This window comes from Vombatus ursinus, unplaced genomic scaffold (genome assembly GCF_900497805.2).
Source record: "Vombatus ursinus unplaced genomic scaffold, bare-nosed wombat genome assembly UNPS02015406.1, whole genome shotgun sequence".
Lineage (NCBI taxonomy): Eukaryota > Metazoa > Chordata > Mammalia > Diprotodontia > Vombatidae > Vombatus > Vombatus ursinus.
The window spans coordinates 256148-267377 of record NW_020955184.1 but is presented as its reverse complement, the minus strand read 5'-3'; positions in this window follow the sequence as shown (position 1 = coordinate 267377).

The window sequence follows — 11230 nt, the reverse complement described above, 5'->3', positions numbered from 1 at the left end:
CATTGGCACATGTTCCTACTTTTGAGGTGATGTGAAGGAGCTGAGCCCCAACATATCCACTCACTTTGCAATCTTGTCTCTTTCCCCACTCTACTTTCTACTTGTAACACATAAATCTGAATTTTCTCTCCCAAACTTCACTCCAAGTAGCAGGCAGGCTCCCCAGAGCTCTGATACCTTTTTACTCTAGCTCTGTGGAGAACACTCAAAGGACTGGAGATGTTAAGTGAGGAAGGATAACTACATAGATTGACTCAGTCAATGCTCAGGCCTACATTCAAAAACCAGAAGTGTCTGATAATTTCGATACTATTTACCATAAGTAGTTTTATAAGTTGAAAATTGATTCATCATAGTCCATCAGACTTTCATAAACCACCTTTTGTTAACCACCTTTTGTTAACCTTCTCAATGCTTCTTTGTGTAGATTTTGTTTTCTTTTCACTCTCCAATCCTTGCACTTTACTTTTAAATTTACTACTAAAAGTTACCTGTTTCCTACATGTAGTCTGGGAGAATTTTTTATATCTTAGGTCAAAGGAAGAACTGTGAGGCACAGAATTTTGAGTATGTTGAGTCTAAGAGAAAGTAGCCAATTTTATTATCTCAAGTTTAAATCTAGCTTAATGTAATGACTCCCATATAGTGCATGGAACATGAAGGATTTTCATATACTGTACATGATACTCCCTACAATATTCTCCCCAATCCCTCAAAACTCCCTCTCAACTATTTTGTATCTGCTGTAACCATAGTTAAAGCAAGAAGTACAAAATAAATTTAAAATGTGCATTTAAAAAATATTTTAATGATGTAATCCCAATACCATAAGAGGTTTCCAAATTATTTTTTGCCTTTTTCAGGTCTGAAAGTAATAAACCATTCATCCTTTCCAATCTCTGACCAAAAGTAAGTTCAATATAATAAATACTATTACTCAGGTAGCTGACATGACCATGACAACCCTGTTACTTTGCTAAGATGCTCTTTTATGCTATCTTGAAGAATGATCTAGAGTCTTGTTTTATTTTGTAATATAGCAGGTTTAAGTTAGAAACCTAACAGGTTTGATAGCTCCACATTGTTGCTAGTTTTCCTCTGAAATTTGGACTCATCCCAAGTTAACCTCCTAGGTCTAGAGAATCTTTGGGAAACTAGTTTGATTTTGAAGTTTAGATTTCTCTCTGGAGATACAGGGATATTTTTACGTGTGTGAAGTGTGAAGATTTATGAAGCAAAAGAATCTCTGGGTCTACTGCCTAGAAGGTACCAACTGAACTTAGTTTGCTAGATTCCTCTTGTAAGGCGAGCTGCCTGAATGTGGACCCAGCTGGCCAGTTCCAGTTGAACAGCTCAGCTCCTCCTCTCCTCTCCTCCCCTGCCCTGCCCCCTCTCCCTCCCCCTTCTCTTTCTACTTCCCTTTCTCTTGTCTCTCTCTTTCTCCTCACCTGAGGGTGTTCTGCTCAAAGGAGGGTAAATTTTGATGGCCAAAAGCTACCTAGTTAACTTGGGGTGTACTGGCTAGATTTCTTTCTCAAAGACCAAGCCTTAAACCCAATTCACTCTGGATCTCTTGGATTGAACAACACCAGGTCCCTGCCCAAGCACCACTTAATGGTTATTGATTGATTTATTTGATTATTTTGGTTATTATTTGAGCCCTCTAGGCTCAGGTTATATTTGGTTATTTTGATTATTATTTGAGCCCTCCAGGCTCAAAGTGAATATAAATAGTAATTGTTTCTCTTTTGGCCAGCAACCCTGAGGGTCTTCCCCTCCCAGTTTGATTTTTTTTATTAAAGGAGCCATCCCTTGACTCACTTCTTAAAGAGGCCTAATTCACTGAATGATCATTGCCTCACTCAAAGTGAGGACCTGAAAAGACCTTAGCTTAAAAGGGCCAAGGTCTCTCACTGCATCCTGGGCCATCTCCAGTTGTCCTGATCCATATCTGGCCTCAGGACCCAGATGGCTCTAGAGAAGAAAGTGACTTTGCACAGCCCTCCCTCACATAAATCAAAGTTAATTGCAAATCATGTCATCATCTCCCTGATGTCATGGAGAATGAAGGACAAACCACAACCACACCTCATTGTAACATGGAGGTGACCTTGGGTTCTGAAGAGCTGTGTCAGGTGAGTATAACTTCTGGCAGGTCCTACCATGTTGAAAAGACTTTGAGTAGGTACCCAGTAATAGAATGAATATTTTTTTTCTGAGGACCACAAGTGGGCAAAAGCTTAAGTACTAGATGCAGGATAAAAATCCTGGTCTTCTGACTGCGAACGCAGCATTCTTTCCATTATAATATACTGTTATTTACTCACTTTTTCTATTTTTTTCTCTCTTAAATACATATTGTTTATTTGTACTTTTTCCCTGTCCCTTATGAACCTCTATTTCTTTCTTTGCTTTGGATTTACATTTTTTTATCTGCTACAAAATGGAGACTAAAGGTTTCTATAAGTGCCACTTTAAAAAATGGAATGTGGGAGTAATCATATATGAGAGCCAAATATTAGTAGGGGAGTTTTTGATACATTCATAGGAAAGGATTATTTCATGGTTTGCCATGACTTATGAATTTATCACATTGTAGTCAAAACCATTCACTAGTGATGAGCCTCTTCAAGCTTATTAGACTGGTCCTCATGCTGCCATCTGAGAGGTTGAGATCCCTCAAAGATCAGAGTATGGGATGAGGTCATCTGGAATGATTTCACAGACTCAAGCATTCTTTAAGTCTAGTTGGCAAAGATTTATTGTTACGCTTTTCAGCGGGCAAGGATTCTTAAGGAACCTTCGAGAGACTCAGGATGGTTCTGGGGTTTATATGAAAAAGGGGCACGGGAAAGGAATGCCAGGGATACTAATTAGGTAGTCTAAAGGTCTAGGTGTCTTTGGGAAAGTGTAGGAGGAAGAGTCCTTGGGTCGGCCAGGTACAAAAATCCTTGGGCCAGGCACCCCTCTCTCTGTCCTAATAAGAAAATGAATTCTGCAACAAGAGAAAATTTTCTCACAGGACAGGAGCCCACTAAGAAATTGAGAGGCTTCCAGAGACATGATCTTAGGGCTGGGGCCTGAGCAGTCCATCGCTCCCTCACCCAGCTTTGTGTAACTACACCTGGGAGAGAGGTAAGTGTCTTGCTGGGGCCCACTCATGAGTAATTACTAGGCACAATGTCCTTGGGCTGGGAGGAACTTCAAGGGATAGTGTTCCTGAGGCTAGGGAGAAATTGGGGTCCAAGCAGAGGTACCCAAGCACCCCATCACTCAGACCATAGATACAAATGGTTACTGAGATCATATTCAAAGCTTTACCAGCTTCACAGAAACTGCTAGCATTTGAATTCTGCTGACATAGCCTTTAAGAATCCAAGATGAGTTACCTTTGAAACAAGATGAGAAATGATCATTTTTATGGATAAGCCAAATCATTTAAAGAACTTTGAACTGGAAAGATGAAAACAATTAGACAGAAAATATCATCTATTTGCCAGCATTTCTAGAATAATCTATTCTCATCACTGATTTAATACCTCAGTAATCAATATGCTATGTATAGATGACATATATATGCATATGTATATATACATGTATGTCATACATCCATACACAACCAGGACCCTTAAGAAAATTAAGTTCTGAAGAACAACCAATCAGAATCATAGGATCACAGAACTTTAGAGTTGGAAGCGACTTCAGCAGCCACCTAGTTCTACTCATCTCAAAAGGAATCCCTGCTGTAACATACTGGGTAAGTAGTCATCCTGCCTGTGTTAAAAGCTTCCAGTAGAAGGGGTGGAAATATGGACCCACTATTTCCTGAGGCAACCCATATCATTCTGGGGCAGAATTATGAGGAAATTTACCCTGACATAAAGCCTAATTTTGCCTCTTCGCAACTTCTATCCATCATCCCAGGTTCTGCTCTTTAAGGACAAATGGAACAATTCTAATCCTCCCATTTGACAACCCCTCAGATACTTTGAAGCCAGCTATCATGTTTCCACTAAGTCTTCTTGTTTATGGGGTAAACATCCCTAGTTCCTTCAACCAGTTCTCATGTGGCATCAATGCTGGAAGTGAGAGAATTTCAAAAACACTGAGATTCACTTTAAGATATGTTTAAATGAAAAAAATTAAGATATCACTTGATTGGGAAAAAGCACAAATGGTATTATTACTCAAAGAAAGGCAATCATGAGAAAATTAACTGTTACCAAACATTATTTTCTCATCTCTAATGATTCTTATGAGAATGATCTATACATACATTGAATGAATCTTCAATGAAAATATAAGAATAGAACTGGCAGGCTTTTGCAATTTTCTATAGTTGACCACCTCTTTGCAGTCACAAAATTGATTGAGAGACATAGAGAATATATTATATCATTTCCTACATCATGTATTGATTTAAAAAAAAAAACATTTCTTAGAACAAAATGCAGCCTTGAAGATTTTCTTTGAAAGATCTCTCTTGCATGTATAAGGTAAGACTCAACTGAGTCAATAAAATTACCTTTCCCCATATGCAATCAAATCAAGTCAACGAGCTTTTATTAAATGTTTATTATGTGCCAAGCACTGTGCTTAGTGCTGGGGGATACAAATGCAACCAAAAATAAAGATAGCCTGTCCTCAAAGAGCATACATTCTAACGGGAAAAGGTAATACATAAAAGGGAGTTGAAAATCAGAGGAGAGGGAAGGTACCAATGATGGTGAAGCCCAGATAGTTGGAAGGAAAGCCAGGAAAAGGATGAGAGATGACTCACCTAGTCCCTTCCTCACAAGAGAGGTTTCAGGAGAAACTCACCATTGGAAGAAGGAAGCCACATAGCAGCAGAGGGATGTTCCAGGACAAGAAGGCAGATGTGGCATGGTGGCAAAGTCTAGAGAATTACAATCAGAGCCAGAAATGAAAAGTGGCTAACAAAATTGGCAACAAGCTATATTCTGATACCTCAACCAGGTGAGAACTTTTTTTAATATATCAATCAATCACTGATTTTTGACAAAGTGCAGGGGTGAAAAAAGCTTTTTTAGATGTCCTTGAAAGCTATTCAATGAACTGGAGTAATGATGCACAGGAAGTATATTTTAATTGGTTAAAGAAATTTGCTACACCCTGATAGTTATTTATAAAAAACTGGAGATCCAAGATTTGAGTATCTGGCAGTAGAGAGGAATGAGGGCCTAGCTCTTGAGAAGATGGCTTCAGGGAGGGAAAGGAACAAAACCCTAATCTTTACCTCACCTTCAGTATTGGTCTCTTCTTCCCCTCTCCTCCACACTCATCTTGACTGGAGGAAGACCTTGTGAACTTCAAAGGATTGATTCATTGGCATCCCAATTCTAGCAGTGTGCCTAGATCAGCAACAGCTGTTGATAGTGTCTACCTTGGGAGAGGAGAATAAACTAAACTCACCTAGAAAACACAGCTTCAAGACTTCTGATGGAGTCTAGCAAAAAGTTTCAACATGCCTTAGGGGAGCTTCCTGGATACCCCATGATGGAGGAAAAAGGACTTCCAACAACCAGGAGCTATGAATTATTCCTTTGACTGAATGTATTCTCTAGACTTGAGCCCTGTGATAAGATCAGTATTTCCCTGAGGCAAATTCCTGGCCTAAAAAGCCCCAGCCATGTGGACTCTAGGCCTTTCAGACCCGATGAGTGCCTAAGATCACAGAAGTCACCTCACCCTGCTCTGGGGACCCTACAATTTTTCATATGGAGACAAAGGGGGTCATGTCCAGAGAGGCTAAGTGTTGCTCTATCTACAATATTACATATTCTTGTTGTATTGAAGCAAAGTAAACCATACTACATTAAGTATTTAAAGATTCACAAGTGACTCATTCCCTTCCAGCACTAAATCTGAACTTTAGAGCTATCTCCAACAAACTGACTTCTCCCTGGATTCTATATGTGCTCAAGGAAGAGTGAATCATAGGCCTTTTAGGGGATTGTTTTGTACCAGCTGTTTATATTACACCACTTTGGTAAATATTCCTTTCTAAAAGCTAAGTAAATCTGACTGACTAATTGATATCAACTGATAATCATGAAGGGAAAGTACACTTTCCTAAGCTCCCTCTTCTCTCCTACTCCTTATCTTTTAATACCCAGATGTCTTCTGCCACTATTTCCTCCCCCTATCTCCACTGAAGAGGTCAGCCTACTCCTTTCTCAAGATAAACCCTACACAAGGATCACATTCCAGCCCACCTCCTCCAACAGATTGCCTGTCATCCCTACTGTTCTCACTTATCTTCAATCTCATCCTGTTTACTGGCTTTCCCCCTACTGCTCATGAGCTATAGGATTAGAAAGATAACCCCTAAGTCCCCTTAAGTCACCACCATGCCACATCTCTTTTCCCTCCCTAGAACCCAGAATGTGAGACTAAGTCTGAGTGTAAGGATTTGCCCAGAGCATCTGCACACCTCTATTATGATCACTTAAGATAGCTTGATAGATAACAATCACAGATAGCTTTTGATTATCAATAAAAGCAATGCTAAAAAGCAATGCTTACTAATGGTTACTGGTCACTATCATGGAGGATGTCTGGTGAAGAGGACAAATGGGAAAGAGGACAAAAATGAAATGAGGTCTTCTAGATGCTCTCCTGGATGTACCTAGGTGATGGGATCCTCTAGATTCTCTTATTTACAAATGACATTGTACTGATAACATCAAGCCTAAAATACTGCAGGTTCTCCTCAGTAACATCCATGGCCATTCAAAAGAGATTAGCCTAATAATTTACATAGGGAAAACCAAGTGAATGAAGACTAAGATATGTGGCTGGATGTGCAGTCCATGGGGTTAGTCTATTAACATGAGCTTGATTGGTTTTGTAGATATTGTTGCTCAGTTTTTTTTCAGTCCTGTCCAACTCTTTGTGACCCCATTTGGTGTATTCCTGGCAAAGATATTGGAGTGGTTTGCCATTTCCTTCTCCAGTTCATTTTACAGATGAGGAAACTGTGGTAAGCAGGGTTGAGTGACTTGGCCGGGTCACACAGCTAGTAAGTGTCTGAGGCCAGATTTCAACTCATGAAGATGTCTTCCTGATTCCAAGCCCAGTGCTCTATTCATTGTGCCATCTAGCTGCATTTTGTAGATATACTATAAGTTTAATTCAGAATGGAATTGAAGAAATTAAACTGAATTGCATTTAAGAAATTACACAGCAGTTTCCAAAATCTCAAACTGCTCCACAAAAAAGGAAAACAAACCACAAAACTTTTTAACAATACTCTCCCAAAAAAGTGTATATGGCCATGAATAATTGAACACAATCCTTAAAGAAGAAAAATTGGGGCAGCTAGGTGACAAAGTGGATAGAGCACTGGCCCTGGAGTCAGGAAGACCTAAGTTCAAATCTGGCCTCAGACACATGACACACACTAGATGTGTGACCCAGGGCAAGTCACTTAACCCCGATTGCCTTGCTAAAAAAAAAAAAAAAAAAGGGAAAGGAAAAGAAAGAAAGAAAAGGTAGAACTAAACCAAAGGACCTGAGGCAATGATGAGACTCATATAGTTACAAGCAAGTTGCAACCAAATAATGGTGACTTACAAGAAGTAGAATAAAATATATCATCCAAAAAAAGATAGTATCAAAACAGGAAAAAAAAAGAGTAGGTCAAATATGTAATAAGGGGACAAAAAGAGGACAATCTTAATCTGCTACCTACACAATAGTCAAAGATTTATTAAAAGCCTTCTAACAAGTTGGATTGCTCTCCTCTGTAAGATTTATAGGAATACATGGTCAAGAATCAAGTACAATGAAAGAGTGCAAGAATGGGTTGCAATCTGCACTCTTGATAGTGGTATCCACATTGATGAGATCACACACAGGGACTACTAAGGTATAATTAGGAAAGTCAATCGTGTTGATGCTCAAATATCATGGAGGCAGCAGTGTTTGGTCACGTGGTATAATGGATGGAATCAGAGAAACCCTCCCTTTGGAATTTTCTCTTACTAGAATGCACCCCCATGGAGAAATAAAAAAGATAACTGCAAATGCAAAATTAAAAGTAAAAAGAAAATGGAAACACTAAGAAAGTAAGAATTCTAAGGAGAAAGTTGATTATGGAGCAAGCATTAGAGAGAGCAACAGTGGGAGGGGTGGGCTGATCTGGAGTGGGACATTGGGAGAATAGGGTTGAAGGTAGATGTGAGCAATGGAGTGGGGAGTTGGGAATGGGGCACAGATTTGCATATCAATAGCAAGGGGTTCAGAATTACTGGAAAGTTCACCACCTTGACTGGCAGAATATCAGTGGTTTGAAAGAAGTCTGTTGAAGAAGGCATGTGATTAGACTGTTTGAGGTCTGTCCTCATGATAGTTAAATGGTTGAGGGTGAAAAATCTTTGCATTTGATATCTCTGGTAAGGGTCTGATACCCAAGATGTATAGAGAACTAATGCCTACATATATTACATATATATATATATATATATATAATGCCTAAAGACATTCTCCAATAAGTAAGTGTCCAAATAATTTAAACAAACAGTTCTCTAAAGAAGAATTATAAACAATTCTGCTGTTGATGGAGATAATTCTTCCAATCATTCTGGAAAAGAATTTGGAATTATGCTTTTAAAAATGACTAAAATATCCATACTCTTTAACACAGAGATTCCATTATTAAGCCCATACTCCAAAAAGGTTAAAGAAAAACCAGGAGAGATTGGTGCCCCAAAAAATTCCGAAAGAAGAGGGTGATCAGCAGTGTCAAGGAGAATGAGAATTGAGAAAAAGCCATTGGATTTGGAAGTTAAGAGATCATTGGTAACTTTGGAGATAGAAGAATCTATGGAATAATGAAGTCAGTAGCTAGATTGTGGAAGGTCAAGAAGAAAATGAGAGGAAAGAAAGTAGAGGCGCCTATTGTAGATGGCCTTTTCAAGCCACAAAGCGCAGAAGAGATAATTAGATAATAGTTAGCAGAGATGGAAGGATCAAGTGAAGGTATTTTGAAGTTAGAGACGTGGACATATTTGTGAGCAGTAGGGGGAAAGCCAGTAAACAGGATGAGATTGAAGATAAGTGAGAACAGTAGGGATGACAGGCAATCTGTTGGAGGAGGTGGGCTGGAATGTAATCCTTGTGTAGGGTTTATCTTGAGAAAGGAGTAGGCTGACCTCTTCAGTGGAGATAGGGGGAGGAAATAGTGGCAGAAGGCATCTGGGTATTAAAAGATAAGGAGTACGAGAGAAGAGGGAGCTTACAACAAATGGCTTAAATTTTTTCTGTAAAATACAAGATTTTCTTAGCTGAGAACCCATGGGAGGGGGGGAACCCATGGGAGTTTTGAGGAGAGATAAAAATATTTGGAAGAACCATCATGAATTACGGGATAATGAGTTCATAACAAAGGTATAGAAAGATTCCCTAGCAGCAGTGAGGAGCAAGTTGAAGTTGGGTAAAAAATTTGTAGCGGACTCAGTCAGAACAGTTGTGTGATTTGCTCCACCTTTGTTCAGCAATATGTGTGCTAGGAGTGAAGGCAGCAGATTGTAGGGACAATCCAAGGCTGAGGCTTGGCAGGGTACAATCAACGATATGATAAGGGGGCTAGGGACTCAAGAAAAGAGGATAATGCAGAGTTGAACTATTTCACCAAAAGGTCAAGATGGGGGAAAAAAGAGTGTCAGGATCCCTATGCCAAGACTCTTTTTTACTCCTCTCTTTTTTATTATTAGGGAGACACCCTGCTTTCTGGAGCTAAGGCCCAGAAAGCAAGCTCTGCCCTGAGTTTGGCGTAACAACAATCCTTTGCACTCACCCTCTAGATGAACTCTGCCATAGCAAATTCTAGAATTGTTTCACACCAGCCCTAAGTGGTCTCTAAGCTCAGACAAAACACCTGCAAGAACCGTGTTCTGGTCATGAAGCCCTGCTATGGATCAAACTTGTCTCATTGTTGCTGTTACCTTTGTCAAGGCTACAGCTCACTGCGTAGTCATTGCTATATGTAATAAGGATTTGGCCTCACTAAAGGGGGTCTCCTCCTACAGAAGGCCCCAGCACATGTGTCTAGTTTCCCTCTCCCGACAGAATAAAGCTTTTTGCCGTATGACCACCGTTAGCAATTTGGTTTTATTTTATTCTATTTCTTATTTGGTTTATTTATTTCTTATTTATTTGGTTTGGTTTTATTTTATTTTATTTCTTAGAGTTAACTGTGGTTGTGAGCTCCTTGGTATTTTCAGAGTTAACAGCTTTGTTAAGAGTTAACTCTTTATTCTTTTCTTTTCAGATTTGACAAAAGAGAGAGAATAGTACAGGAGAGAAGGCCCAAGAAAGTACTGGAAGCTGGAGGGCTATGTCTCAATGACTGCCAGAAGGAGAGAAAAAAAAAATCAAGTAAAAAGACTTAGCAGAGCCTGTCCGTATTGAAAGTCTTTGTGGTAAAGATATTGGAGTGTTGTAAAAGTTATAATTTACAAGAAACAGGACAACTAGAAGAGTTTGAACCTCCCTTTGCCATTAGCCATTGGAAGAAAACTAGGTAAATTTGAGACAGATGAGGCTGAAAACATTCAGGGGTCCCTTTTTATTCATTTAGGTGTTCATAGGATTGCAGGTCCGTATGCAGGGTGTCTTAAAATTTTGGGGACACAATAGAGTTGGAAGAGAACTTAGAAGTCATATAGCCCAGTCCCCTCATGTTACAGATGAGGAACCTAAGGACAGTAAATGTTAAGTGGCTTGCCCAAGATCACACAGGATTAAATGGTTGAGCTGGGATTTGAATTCAGATCCAAGTCAGATCACTGACTCCAAGTTCAGCACTCCAAAGTTCATCACACTTTACACTGCACCACACTGCCTCTGCTATATGTATAATCGTTCTTCCACAAAGAGCTGTCTGAATACAAATTTAGTCTGGAACTTCACTGAGACTTCTGTACCCTTGATCAAATGTGATTAATTTATGTAACAATGTATGCAAAGCACTTTATCAGAATGTCCTCATCATTATTAGCAACAGCAGCAGCAAAGTTCCCTGCCTAGTGTTTCCACCTCTTGGTTTTGCCCCAAGTTTATATGGGAGCATTAATAAAGAGCAAACTCTTTCTCCCCCCAAATACATGAAAGTCTGAGATTCCAGAGCTTCATGATATGCATTCGTGAAATGTAGTCATAAAATATACTCAGAAAATGTTGCATGAAACTATTCTTAAGACTTTCA